This window comes from Budorcas taxicolor, chromosome 14, assembly GCF_023091745.1.
Source record: "Budorcas taxicolor isolate Tak-1 chromosome 14, Takin1.1, whole genome shotgun sequence".
NCBI classification, from domain to species: Eukaryota; Metazoa; Chordata; class Mammalia; order Artiodactyla; family Bovidae; genus Budorcas; species Budorcas taxicolor.
Window position 1 is genome coordinate 85,915,388 of NC_068923.1, and position 15,715 is coordinate 85,931,102.

The following is a 15,715-nucleotide window of genomic DNA, read 5'->3' on the forward strand; positions in this document are numbered from 1 at the left end:
GTCATTCCCATTCTATTGTTTTCCTCTATTTCTTTGCATTGATTGCTGAGGAAAGTTTTCTTATCTCTCCTTGCTATTCTTTGGAACTCTGCATTCAGATGCTTATATCTTTCCTTTCTCCTTTGCTTTTTGCCTCTCTTCTTTTCACAGCTATTTTTAAGGCCTCTCCAGACAGCCATTTTGCTTTTTTGCATTTCTTTTCCATGGGGATGGTCGTGATCCCTGTCTCCTGTACAATGTCATGAACCTCATTCCATAGTTCATCATGCACTCTGTCTATCAGATCTAGTCCCTTAAATCTATTTCTCATTTCCAGTGTATAATCATAAGGGATTTGATTTAGGTCATACCTGAATGATCTAGTGGTTTTCCCTACTTTCTTCAATTTAAGTCTGAATTTGGCAATAAGGAGTTCATGATCTGAGCCACAGTCAGCTCGCGGTCTTGTTTTTGCTGACTTTATAGAGCTTCTCCATCTTTGGTTGCAAAGAATATAATCAATCTAATTTTTGTGTTGACCATCTGGTGATGTCCATGTGTAGAATCTTCTCTTGTGTTGTTGGAAGAGGGTGTTTGCTATGACCAGTGCATTCTCTTGGCAAAGTCTATTAGCCTTTGCCCTGCTTCATTCCGTGTTCCAAGGCCAAATTTGCCTGTTACCCTAGCTAGTGGAGGTGATGGAATTCCTGTTGAGCTGTTTCAAATCCTGAAAGATGATGCTGTGAAAGTGCTGCACTCAATATGCCAGCAAATTTGGAAAACTCAGCAATGGCCACAAGACTGGAAAAGGTCCGTTTTCATTCCAATCCCAAAGAAAAGCAATGCAAAAGAATGTTCAAACTACCACACAATTGCACTCACTTCACATGCTAGTAAAGTAATCCTCAAAATTACCCAAGCCAGGCTTCAGCAATATGTGAACCATAAACTCCCTGATGTTCAAGCTGGTTTTAGAAAAGGCAGAGGAACCAGAGATCAAATTGCCAACATCCACTGGATCATGGAAAAAGCAAGAGAGTTCCAGAAAAACATCTATTTCTGCTTTATTGACTATGCCAAAGCCTTTGACTGTGTGGATCACAATAAACTCTGGAAAATTCTGAAAGAGATGGGAATACCAGATCACCTGACATACCTCTTGGGAAATCTGTATGCAGGTCAGGAAGCAACAGTTAGAATTGGACATGGAACAACAGACTGGTTACAAATAGGAAAAGAAGTACTTCAAGGCTGTATATTGTCACCCTGCTTATTTAACTTATATGCAGAGTACATCATAAGAAATGCTGGGCTGGACAAAACACAAGCTGGAATCAAGATTGCCAGGAGAAATATCAATAACCTGAGATATGCAGATGACACCACCCTTATGGCAGAAAGTGAAGAGGAACTAAAAAGCCTCTTGATGAAAGTGAAAGAGGAGAGTGAATAAGTTGGCTTAAAGCTCAACATTCAGAAAACGAAGATCATGGCATCTGGTCCCATCACTTCATGGGAAATAGATGGGGAAACAGTAGAAACAGTGTCAGACTTTCCTTTTGGGGGCTCCAAAATCACTGCAGATGGTGACTGCAGCCATGAAATTAAAAGACGCTTACTCCTTGGAAGAAAAGTTATGACCAACCTAGATAGTATATTCAAAAGCAGAGACATTGCTTTGCCGACTAAGGTCCGTCTAGTCAAGGCTATGGTTTTCCAGTGGTCATGTATGGATGTGTGAGTTGGACTGTGAAGAAGGCTGAGAGCCAAAGAATTGATGCTTTTGAACTGTGGTGTTGGAGAAGACTCTTGAGAGTCCTTTGGATTGCAAGGAGATCCAACCAGTCCATTCTGAAGGAGATCAACCCTGGGATTTCTTTGGAAGGAATGGTGCTAAAGCTGAAGCTCCAGTACTTTGGCCACCTCATGCGAAGAGTTGACTCATTGGAAAAGACTCTGATGCTGGGAAGGATTCGGGGCAGGATGTGAAAGGGACAACCGAGGATGAGATGGCTGGATGGCATCATGGACTCGATGGACATGAGTCTGAGTGAACTCCAGGGGGTGGTGATGGATAGCGAGGCCTGGTGTGCTGCGATTCATGGGGTCACAAAGAGTCAGACACGACTGAGCGACTGAACTGAACTGAACTGAACTAGGTGTTTCTTGACCTCCTCCTTTTTCCAGTCCCTGTAATGAAAAGAACATCTTTTTTGGGTGTTAGTTATAAAAGGTCTAGGTCTTCCCTGGTGGCTCAGAGGTTAAAGCACCTGCCTCCAATGTGAGAGGCTCCGGTTCGATCCCTTGGTCAGGAAGATCCCCTGGAGAAGAAAATGGTAACCCACTCCAGTATTCTTGCCTGGAAAATCCCATGGACGGAGAAGCCTGGTAGGTTACAGTCCATGGAGTCGCAAAGAGTCGGACATGACTAGCGACATCACTTCACTTCACTATAAAAGGTCTTGTAGGTCTTCATAGAACAGTTCAACTTCAGCTCCTTCAGTGTTACTGGTTGGGACATAGGCTTGGATTCAGACTCTTTTGTTGACCATGATGGCTACTCCTTTTCTTCTAAGGGATTCCTGCCCACAGTGGTAGATATAATGATCATCTGAGTTAAATTCACCCATTCCAGGCCATTTTAGTTTGCTGATTCCTAGCATGTTGATGTTCATTCTTGCCATCTTGCTGGGGTCCTGCCCCGGTGGATCCAGGGAATTCGAAGGGGAGACGCGTAGGCGAGGAAAACTTATTTTAGAAATATAAAAGAAATTAACAGGAAATAGTATAGTAGGAAAATTCAGTGGAGAAAAGAGGCTGAATAACTTGGTTTATGGGGAAAGCCAATAAAACTTCAGGACAAGAAGTTTGCACCATCTATGTTGGGCCACCGGTGCCCGTTTGAATATCAGAGGGTACCCCGCCTTGGGCTCCGTCTCTCACGGATCTTAGAAGCCAGGGCAAGTAAGTAGACATGGTGAGCCTCCCCGCTCCAGATGGGAATTCAGCCTGAAGAAAGAGTAAAGAAGACATGGGGGAAACCAGTCTTTCCAGTGACTTGCCCATCCTCTATTGTCCAGAAAGGCCTTTTATACCTTTTTTTGTACATAGAGATCAATGGATAATATAAAATTATGCAGCATTAGCAGCCCTGACTCTTACTGAGACCAGGCTTTCCCTGTGTGTACCTAGTTGTACACACAAGTCTTAAGTGATTTACATCATCTTCTGGCCAGAAGGCCAATTAACATTTTATGGCCCTTTTTTGATAAGGGTTTGTCAACTTGAAGATTTATTTGTGTTGTTCTTCCCAAAGTCTGGTGCCACTTTCAGAAAGCACCAAATAAAGTTACATTTTTACGTATCAAAGACACAACAATTTATAACAATGAAAGAAGTACAGTGGTTTATAACAAAGAGAAAGTTAATTAACTCAAAAGTCTAGTGTTGCTAACATCAAAACTACTATATTCCTATATCTATATCCCAATTATGTTAATATCCTTCAGGTGTCTAAAAGATAAAGAATATGGAGGCCTGGCAGCAGTCATTGACTCAACAGTGAAACCCATCACCAGTATAATTTTTAGCTTTTTAGAAAAGGCTCTGTATCTTTAAAATGCTTTAAGCTTTGTGCCTCTCACGGCTGGGGGGCTGTAAGCAAGTCACAAGTTGTAAAAGTCCCCAACTGTTAGGCAAGTTAGAGAGCCATCAAAGGGGTTTGAGCTGAAACATTCCTTTCATATGCAGGAGACTGAAGCCCTGAGTTAACTTTTTTCCAGAGAATGTCAGAAGAGTGGAAAGCACAGTACAATAAAGCAGGCAGACTCTGGTTTTGAGGGATAGATGTTCAGGAAAACCCAGGGGGAACCCCTGAAGCTTGACTCACCTTGCCCATCAGGCCTCTCCACATGACCTTGTCATGGGTGGGATCTCCCATGCTGGCTCCCAGCACCATCTCCTGTTTGACCACTTCCAATTTGCCTTGATTCATGGACCTAACTTTCCAGGTTCCTATGCAATATTGCTCTTTACAGCATCAGACCTTGCTTCTATCACCAGTCACATACACAACTGGGTAATTGTTTTTGCTTTGGCTCCATCCCTTCATTCTTTCTGGAGTTATTTCTCCACTGATCTCCAGTAGCATATTAGGCACTTAACGACCTGGGGAGTTCCCCTTTCAGTATCCTATCATTTTACTTTTTCATACTGTTCATGGGGTTCTCAAGGCAAGAATACTGAAGTGGTTTGCCATTCCCTTCTCCAGTGGACCACGTTCTGTCAGACCTCTCCACCATGACCAGCCCATCTTAGATGGCCCCACACAGCATGACTTAGTTTCATTGAGTTAGACAAGGCTGTGGTCCGTGTGATCAGATTGAGTAGTTTTCTGTGATTATGGTTTCAGTGTGTCTTCCCTCTGATGCCCTCTCACAACACCTACCATCTTACTTGGGTTTCTCTTACCTTGGAGATGGGGTATCTCTTCAGTCTAGCAAAGCACAGCCACTGCTCCTTACCTTGAATGAGGGGTATCTCCTCATGGCCGCCCCTCCTGAACTTGAACATGGAGTAGCTCCTCTCTAAGATGGACAAAATAAAGGGCAGAAATGGTATGGACCTAACAGAAGCAGAAGATATTAAAAAGAGATGGCAAGAACTACACAAAAAAGATCTACAAAAAAAAAGATCTTTAAGACCCAGATAACCATGATGGTGTGATACTCACCTAGAGCCAGACATCCTAGAATGAGAAGTGAAGTCGGCCTTAGGAAGCATCACATGAACAAAGCTGGTGGAGGTGATGGAAATCCAGATGAGCTATTTATGTAGATGACACCACCCTTATAGAAGAAAGTGAAAAAGAAGTAAAGAGCCTCTTGATGAAAGTGAAAAAGAAGAGTGAAAAAGTTGGCTTAAAACTCAACATTCAGAAAACTAAGATCATGGCATCTGGTCCCATCGCTTCATGGCAAACAGATGGGGAAACAATGGAAACAGTGGTAGACTTTATTTTGGGGGGCTCCAAAATCACTGCAGATGGTGATTGCAGCCATGAAATTAAAAGACGTTTGCTCCTTGGAAGAAAAGTTTTGGCCAAACTAGACAGCATGTTAAAAAGCAGAGACATTACTTAGCCAACAAATGTCCATCTAGTCAAAGCTATGGTTTTTCCAATAGTCATGTGTGGATGTGAGAGGTGAACTATAAAGAAAGTTGAGCACCTAAGAGTTGATGTTTTTGAACTGTGGTGTTGGACAAGACTCTGAGATCCAACCAGTGCATCCTAAAGCAGATCAGTCCTGGGTGTTCATTGGAAGGACTGATGTTGAAGCTGAAACTCCAATACTTTGGCCACCTGATGCTAAGAACTGACTCATTTGAAAAGACCCTGATGCTGGGAGATTGCAGGTGGGAGGAGAAGGGGATGACAGAGGATGAGATGGTTGGATTGTATTACCGACTCAATGGACATGAGTTTGAGTAAACTCCGGGAGTTGGTGATGGACAGGGAGGCCCGGTGTGCTGCAGTCCATGGGGTCTCAAAGAGTCTGATGCTGCTGAAACAACTTAGCATGTATGTGATGGTATTCCACAGATTTTATCTACTTGCCTTGAGCTCATCTGCCCTGCAAACCCAATTCTGCCTGTGGATCTTTAAAACTGGAATTCGTGTATGACCTCCTCATCATTTCATTCTTCGAGTCCTCCAGTACTTTTGGTCTTCAGGGTGTTCTCTGACCCCTCCTGCTCCAGGCTGCTTTTGGATGTTTTTGCATCTCAATGAATAATCTCTTGGTAGTTCCAGTTCTCTAGTAAGCGGGAGAATTCCAATTCACACATATTTACTCCTGTACTCCAGGAAATAAGAACTAAGATGAGTCTGAACAATAAAACAACATTTTTCTACATGCTATCAGTGCAAGAGTTAACTCAGTCTCAACATAGCTGGATCCTAACTGGCCAATTAAATACAAATTAAATGTCCAGAAAATCATGGGCTCTTAAGAATCGGTTCTCAAATTTGATTGGATACAGAATCTTGGTATTGGAGGGTGGGGAGTCTTGAGAATAGCATTCCTAGATGCCTCTCAGAACAACTCAGGCAGAGGCTTGGGAGATGAGTGTAACAGAGAATGTGTACCTTGTTTTCTGAACGTTTGCCTGATGATTTTTATGTACAATGACAGTTCAGAACTATAGCTTTTAAAGAGCATATGAAAAGGGAAAGAAATCCATGTTCAGTAGCTTTTTAAAAACTCACTAGGAAGTCAAAAAATACAATATTGACTGGAGTATATAATAACATAATAATGGACTAAAATATAATAATTTGACTTCTCCTATAATGTCTACAGGAAGTCCATAACATGAATTCCATTGACACTTCATAGAGAAGAGGACAAAAAGGAAACTGAACCAAAGGACACAGATGTTGCAAGGTGGCCACAGTTTGGGTTAGTACCTCAGAGCTTCCTTTTGGCACATACTTTGACCAAGAAGCTCTACATTTTAATGACACATTTTTGACCAAATTATCTTAAAGATACTTTATTCTGCAAGATCATATCCATATCCTTCCCTTGGAATAACATTATTGTTCCCGAACTCATGATTTTTGGAAAGAAAATAAAACATGGTAGTATTAAAAAACAGATCAAGCAACAGTCAATAATGGATCAGAACTTTTAGTCTGAAAATAAAAATATGTCATATACCTCTAGTGATTAACAGTTCCCTTTTATTTATTTAAAAACCTGGTGGTTGGTTGTATAACTTCATCACATCTCCCTAAAAGTATTTGTGTTCATGGCACCCCTTTCCAGTACTCTTGCCTGGACAATCCTATGGACGGAGGAGCCTGGTGGGCTGCAGTCCATGGGGTCGTTAGGAGTCGACTGAGCGGCTTCACTTTCACTTTTCACTTTCATGCATTGGAGAAGGAAGTGGCAACCCACTCCAGTGTTCTTGCCTGGAGAATCCCAGGGACGGGGGAGCCTGGTGGGCTGCCGTCTATGGGGTCTCACAGAGTTGGACACGACTGAAGCGACTTATCAGCAGCAGCAGCATAGACACAGTGCAGGGTTTCTCAGTATTTCTAACATCTCTCTTTAATTACACAGCAGGCCTTTGTGTACTTCACTCTTATACACAGGCTCCCCAACTAGTAGTACCATTGTGCTGAACACAGTATGTGGCTTCTCTATTTCTGCAAAACAGCTTTCTCATAGACATTTCATCCATAGATTAATGGATTCACTACAGATTGTCTTCACCAAGTGGAAATATTACATTTTTGCTATTAAAGTTTTTCTTCTTTCCTTTACCTAAGTCACAATCTTTTCCTCTGTGGGGAAATCCACTAAAAAAACAAGTGCATTACTGGACCAATGCCTTCTCTTCGTAAGAAAAACCATAAGATATGTTAATCCTATATGTATCAGAAATTCCAGATCATTTTTCTTAGTTTAATATAAAATTTCACACTTCATTCCTTTTTTTATTTAAAAAGTAGGAAGTCTCCTAGGACTTTTCTAATTTGTACAGCACGGCTTTATATTTAGACTTAATGTTTGGAATCAAGTCCGTCAAACTTTTTATCCTTAAATTATAGAAAAGAAATACTTTTCAAAAAAATTTCACAGACTGGCTTATCTACAGACTTATTTTCAATCTTTCACTCAAATCACCAATACACATGGCTTCAATTTACCGGAAAAGATTTTGCCATTCAGAATATTGTGCAACAACATTATTGTCTGTATTTTTCATTTATTCCTTTCTTTCTTCATTAATCATTAACTGTTACAGGGAGTTGTGCTAAAATTGCCTATAGACAATATACACATGAATTTATGACAATATTGTTTCTGTTGTCAGATATCTTGAAATTCAAATGGTGTGAAAGAGATGGAAAAAATTGAATAAAATAATGCCATCAGAATCTGATGAGTGTCGCAAGAGACAGTGTTATGCCAGCCCATAGAAAAGAAGCTGAGTACATTTTATTGGAGTAGTAGATAGACCAGGGAAGTCTCTATTTTTCATTCATTTAAGGTTACCAGCACTATCCTTCATGAATACAGTGAACAAAATATCTTTAAGACGCAGAAGTATTCTTTGGGTGAAATTCATGTCTGTTTTAAGCTTTCCCAGGTGGCTCAATAGGTGAAGAATCCGCTGGCAAAGCAGGACACGCCAGCAGACATGGCTTTGACCCCTGGGTTGGGAAGATCCCCCAGAGGAGGAAATGACAACCCACACCAATATTCTTGCCTGGAGAATCCCATGGAAAGAGAAGCTCTGTGGGCTACAGGCCACAGGGTCGCAAAGAGTCGGACATGACTGAAGTGACTTAGCACATGCAAACACTGATTGTCAGTCCACTTAGTGTACCGACCACTATCCTTTCAGATGAGGGAAAGACAGTACAAATTATTTTTATCAAAAGCTAATCTTAGCCTGATTAAAAAATAGTCAAGTTTATTTTCAGAATTTCAGACTTTTTTCTGGATCTTTTTCACTTTTATTTAACACCCTCCCCACCAACTTGTCTCAGAAGCCCTGGACTGTATATATATCTTATTGAAATATACCTTTAGGTCCTTCAAGCTCACATAAAGATATGAATAACTGATATTGTGCAAATTTATGCTAATATAAGAAAACTTACTAATTATAACAAGAATAAAATTATTTTGCATATATTTTATAGTTTGGAATATCATTTTGCCTTTATTTTTTAATTTATTTCCATAAGCAGCTGGCAAAGTGATCATGCAGGTATTAGTATTATGGCTCAAAGTTTACAGGTAGTGGGAAAAAGTGTAAAAAACATTATGCCATCTATCAGAGTCACACACAATCAAGTGTCACCTCCATTGCTCAAACAAGTGTTCTGACTTCATATAATTGCTGTGCAAACAAATAATGATGAAAATTCAGACACTCATTTTGCTCTGAGGGAGTTATTTGGAAGCTTTACCAGTTCTTGAGACAACAGACCATGAAGATAGTCATGTCTTTTGCCATCCTATTTGACCAGCCCTGATTATATTACCAGGGACATATACTCTTTCTGATTATTTTCTCCTTCTTCAGGAACTTAAGTCTACTGTTTGCCATTCAGAGTGAATTATACCAGGAAAAAAAAAACACCCTATAGGAAATCAGCATTTAAAATTCAAGACTGAAGCATGATTTATATGAACTAGGAATGCCAAGTGATATCTGCTGATACCATAGCTGTCACTCAATAGCTTTCTTAAGATTCTCCTTCAGCAGCAAAAAGCAAAGTGTCTAAGCTTAGCCAAAGTAGGACCAGTGATGATACAAAGTGACAGAGCTTTCACTGCATGGGAGACAGTTTAGATAGTTGTTGCTTTGGATTCCTAAAAGCTGCATATGGAGCACTCAGTCTACGAGTGAAGCATGTGTGATCTTCAAGGGAGCCGGCCAAAGTGCTAAAGTGCATGGGTTTTGGATGTCAGTGTGAACATGTGGTGCTGTGTGAATAAAATGTGATAGTGCCTATCAGAATGAGCCTGCATCATATTCTACTTGACATACTAAGCAAAGCTTTCAGCTCTGGGTGTATCGATGATGGAATTTTGTTCACAATTGTTTCATGATAGCTTGTTCTGACACTTGAAAGTCAAATACTGTTTATCTTCTTATCAGGAAAGATTTAAAAGTAGCATCATGTACTCTGTGCCTCTAGGGTTGAGAACTCATTTGTTCCAATCTTCATCCTAAAAAGTTTAACCTGTTGAATACCGCAGCTAATATTATACTTTGCATAGAGAACCTTTTCTTTTTTGTTATCCAGTGAACAACACTGGACCAAGAATTACATACTTGAGTTGTGACACCATGTTCCTGAATTAAAATTATTTGATCAGATGAAATAAAAGGGATTGTTGTGTGCCCATGTGTGTGTCTCTGATTTACTGTTCATATATATTGAGTTAAGCAATGGCAGGTAATTCTTAAATTTATAATTTGTTTACATCTTATTTTAAAACTCTAATCTATACCAATATAATTCTTTATTATTCATGGATAATTTTAAGATTAGGGTGCCTTAGACTGACTTCCTCAGGAATCAAGACCTGATATAAAGTGGAAGTGCTCTACTGGAAAATGTGTTCGGGAGGTAGAAATGAGAGATGAGGGAGTGAAAAAGAAGGGAAAAGTCAATTCAAGATGTCTCCCTGAACTGGCCATTCCAACTGGTTATTCCATCACATAAGACCTCTTGAAGAACTTTATGAAGTAAATTTTAGGATTGTCTGTAGAGTATAAAGGAAGAAGACTCCATCCGTGTACTCATGTCTATCACGAGTAAAAGAGCTGTCCTTCAGAGCACTTCTGGTTTACACTTGAGTGAGTTTCCCCACTCCAGCAGATATATAAACAGAGGTTTTCATGGAGTGTCTGAAATGCTGTCAAGATATAAGCATGCATGAAACAACTTAGAGCTAAAGCAAAACTGGTTGTTCCTGTGACTGCAATAAGAACAAATCTGTGGTCATACCAAAGAGACTTCTGATTTATGAGGGCTCCATAACTTATGAATAATCTAGATTCCAAAATTCACTTGTAAATATGTTATATGAGTACTCTATTCCTACACAATTTATAAATTTTAAATTTCCTGTTTAAATTTCCTTTAAATGTTTAATAAACATTTTTAAAGAACTTCCCAGTGTAATCCGTAGAGAACCACTTAACACATACAAATAAAAATATTACTTTTCCCAATGACAAGCTGTGTTCAAAAATCGTATTTTAACTGTATATCATATTGTTTCAACTAAACATGCTAACTGACATCTTAAAGCTCTTGGAAAATGGCTGCTAACAGCCTCAGCCAAACCAGGTTGATCTCTAAATTCATTCTCAGAAACAGTGTCAGACTTTATTTTGGGGGGCTCCAAAATCACTGCAGATGGGGATTGCAGCCATGAAATTAAAAGTCGCTTACTCCTTGGAAGGAAAGTTATGACCAACCTAGATAGCATATTCAAAAGCAGAGACATTACTTTGCCAACAAAGGTCCGTCTAGTCAAGGCTATGGTTTTTCCAGTGGTCATGTATGGATGTGAGATTTGGACTGTGAAGAAAGCCAAACGTCAAAGAATTCATGCTTTTGAACTGTGGTGTTGGAGAAGATGCTTGAGAGTCCCTTGGATTGCAAGGAGATCCAACCAGTCCATCCTAAAGGAGATCAGTCCTGGGTGTTCATTGGAAGGACTGATGCTGAAGCTGAAAGTCCAATACTTTGGCCACCTCATGTGAAGAGTCGACTCATTGGAAAAGATTCTGATGCTGGGAGGGATTGGGGGCAGGAGGAGAAGGGGACGACAGAGAATGAGATGGCTGGATGGCATCACTGACTCGATGGACATGAGTTTGGGTGAACTCCGGGAGTTGGTGATGGACAGGGAGGTCTGGCGTGCTGCAATTTATCAGGTCACAAATAGTCGGACACAACTGAGTGACTGAACTGAACTGAACTAAACTGAGAACATTAGTGACTAATAACAGATGAGTCTGATTAATGGGAGAGGAAAACAAATCATGAGTGAAGTATTAAGGGAGAGGACTGGCAAAGGTGCAGTTTTCTAAATTGGTTTTAGCAATCTGCATACACCACAGTTTTCCATCTTCTCATAGCGTTTCATTATATACATTGTTCTTACATTGTTTCCACTTTGACTGCAGTCTTTGGGTCTGGGCAAGGTACATGCAAAAAGGCATGGCATGGAATTTTGAATCAACAATGAGACCTTTATTTTTCATTCATTAATGTTTAAATCATTATTTGAATGATAAGAGAAAGGAGTATCAGGAACAGTAAGTAGTAATTCTGTGATGTTTATTGCATTTGTAAATTAAGTTGTCTAAAATTGGAGAGTATATCTATTTTTTATTATGGCAAAATTTTACTCTTTAATCCTATCTGCCTGTTTTTATGTGTGGAATGGGAAAAATTTGAAAACAAAAACGAAAACTTCTGGTTTACTACTTTCAAGTTCTTTCCTTAAAATTATTTTTATAGTTGTTTTTCTTTGGAATTTATCCACAGTTATCCCAAGAGGAGAAACTCTTCCTTTGGTATTTAGCGTATAAATAAGAAATAAAACTATAAAACATTATTAAAGAGTGATTTCAATAAAAGTAGGAAAAAACTCTGAAACTCTATCCCTCAATAAAGGCAATGAGAATCTGGCAAAGAGTGGCTGGAATAAACTTTTTTTCAGAGCTCTAAAAATTAGTCAAAATACCTTCACAGTCAGGGTAAAACTATGTTTAAAAGAAAAGAATCTTGGTAAGAAAAAGATATATCCAACAGAATGCAGAGTTCCAGAGAATACAAAGTAGAGATAAGTCTTAAATGAAAAATGAAAATAAATAGTGGAAAACAATAGAATGGGAAAGATTAGAGATCTCTTCAAGAAAGTTGAAGATACCAAGGGAATATTTCATGCAAAGCTGGGCACAATAAAGGACAAAAACTGCAAGGACCTAACAGAAGCAGAAGAGGTTAAGAAGAAATGGTAAGAATACGCAGAAGAACTGTACAGAAATGGCCTTAATGACACAAATAACCACACAATGGTGTGGTCACTCACCTAGAGCCAGACATTCTGGAGTGTGAGGTCAAGTGGGCCTTAGGAAGCATTACTAGGAACAAAGTTAGTGGAGGTGATGGAATTCTAGCTGAGTTATTTAAAATCCTAAAAGATGATGCTGTGAAAGTGCTGCACTCAAAATGCCAGCAAATTTAGAAAAATCAGTAGTGGCCGCAAGACTGGAAAGGTTCAGTTTTCATTTCAATTTCAGAGAAAGACAATGCCAAGGAATGTGCAAACTACCATACAATTGTGCTCATTTCACATGCTAGCAAGGTAATGCTCAAAATCCTTCAAGCTAGGCTTCAACAGTACATGAACTAAGAACTTCCAGATGTTCAAGTTGGATTCAGAAAAGGCCGAAAAGCCCGAGATCAATTGCCAACATTTTGATCATAGAAAAAGCAAGGGAATTCAGAGAAAAAACATCTACTTCTGCTTCTGCTTCATTGACTAAGCTAAATAAAGCCTTTGACTGTGTGGATCACAGCGAAGCATGGAAAATTCTTCAAGAGATGGGAATACCAGACCACCTTACCTGTCTCCTGAGAAACCTGTATGCAGAATAAGAAGCAACAGTTAGAAACAGACATGGAACAACTAACTGGTTCAAAATTGGGAAAAGAGTACTTCTAGGCTGTATGTTGTCACCCTGCTTATTTAACTTATATGCAGAGTACATCATGTAAAATGATAGACCAAATGACCCACAAGCTGAAATCAAGATAGCCAGGAGAAATATTAATAACCTCATATATGCAGATGATACCACTCTAATCGCAGAAGGTGAAGAGGAACTAAAGAGCTTCTTGATGAAGGTGGAAGAAGAGAATGAAAAAGCTGGCTTAAAACTCAACATTCAAAAACTAAGCCCATGGCATCTGATCCCATCACTTCAGGGCAAATAGGTAGGGAGAAATTGGAAACAGTGACAAATATCATTTTTCTTGGGCTTCAAAGTCACTGTGGACAGTGACTGCAGTTACAAAATTAAAAGATACTTGCTCCTCGAAAGAGAAGCTATGACAAACCTAGACATAATATTAAAAAGCAGAGACAACACATTGCTAATAAGAGTCCATAGAGTCAAAGCTATTGTTTTCCCTGTAGTCATTTACAGATGTGAGAGTTGGGCCATAAGGAAGGCTCAGCACCGAAGAATTGATGCTCTCGAACTGTGATGCTAGAGAAGTTTCTTGAGAGTCCCTTGGACTGCAAGGAGATCAAACTATTCAACCCTAAAGGAAATCAAGGGACTTCCCAGGTGGTGTTAGTGGTAAATACCCTGCTTGCCAATGCAAGAGACATAAGAGATTTGGGTTCGATCCCTGGGTTAGGAAGATCCTCTGAAGGAGGAAATGGCAAAGCACTCCAGTATTCTTGCCTGGAGAGCCCCATGGACAAAGGAGCCTGGTGGGCTACAGTCCATGGGTTCGCAAAGAGTTGGACACGACTGAAGCAACTTAGCACCCCAAGGACATTAAATCCGACTATTCATTGGTAAGATTGATGCTGAAGCTGAAGCTCCAATAGTTTGGCCACCTGATGCAAAGAGCCAAGTCACTGGAAAAGACCCTGATGCTGGGAAAGATTGAGGGCAGGAATTAAAGGTGACATGACAGAGGATGAGATGGTTGGATGGTATCACTGACTCAATGGATAGGAGTTTGAACAAACCCCAGGTTGTTGTTTTTCAGTTATTCAGTCATGTCCAACTCTTTGGGACCCGATGGAATGAGGCATGCCAGGCTTCCCTATCCTTTGCCATCTCCCAGAGCTTGCTCAAACTCGTGTCCATTGACTCGGTGATGCCATCTAACCGTTTCATCCTCTGTCATCCCCTTCTCCTCCTGCCTTTAATCTTTCCCGGCATCGGGGTCTTTTCCAATGAGTCGGTTCTTCACATCAGGTGGACAAAGTATTGGAGCTTCAGCTTCAGCATCAGTCCTCCCAAACTCCAGGAGATAGTGAAAGATAGGGAAGCCTGGTGTGCTGCACTTCATGGGGTCACAAAGAGTCAGACATAACTTAGCAACCGAACAATAGAACAACAACATACCTTGATCCCATCTCTAACTCTCCTGGTTAGTGGTGATCTTGAAGAGAACCAACAGTCTGCACTGGTACTGCAACAGTCTGATACTGGTATCAGAAGGAGTTGATGGACTTCATTTATAAAGAATTTTGGTTCTTTGTTTTCACCTGTCTTGTGTCTGTATGGAGGACAACTCAAAGAGGTTTCTTTCATCCTACCTAACTCAGAACTCTCCCAATGTTGAAGTGGCTACCCAGGGAGCATTTGTTAAAGCATTTATAGCCATTATATTTGTTGTTTCTGTCTATGGCAATGGAGGACAATTAGGGAAAACAATAGACTAACTAAAACTTGGGAAGAAAGGCTGAGGATGAGATATTTGGGGGAATAAGAATATGAAAAAGTCTGCCATATTCCTGGGACTCTAGAAGCCCCTACCCTTTCCCAGGGCTATATGATGCTAAGGATAGTAAAAAAAAAAAAAAAAAGAAAAAAAGAAAAGAAAGAAAGAAAGTCTTGACATCTGGATGAACTTCAAGCTCTGTAAAAGTAGGAAATGAGGTCTAAGCAGAGCTGTAAATTGCCTAGATGAGTATTGAAGGTGTGCACAGACATACACAGAAAGTCCATCTGTAAAGATTAGAAGATATGTTTCTAGGTGCTAAGGTAGTCTCTGCCCAATCACCAACTAGCTACTAAACTAACAAAATAGAGAATTCGGTCACCGCACACAACAAAGAATATAAATTTGCAAAACAAGTTCAGGAAAGTCAGCACATAAATATATAATGATGACTACAAAAAGTTACATAAACATACCCTGGTTATGAGGAAAATTTCTTTCCTATAATTGTCACATTATAATATTCAAAATTTCCAGATTTCAGTTTAAAAGTTAGAAGTGTGCAAACAAATAAGAAAATATGACTCATACAAAAGCCGCGAAAGCAAGTAATAGAAACTGCTTCTGTGGAAGCCCAAACATTTGACTTACTCATGATTCAATATATTCAAAGGGCTAAAGGAAACCATGTTCAAAAACTAAAACAAATTGTATCAC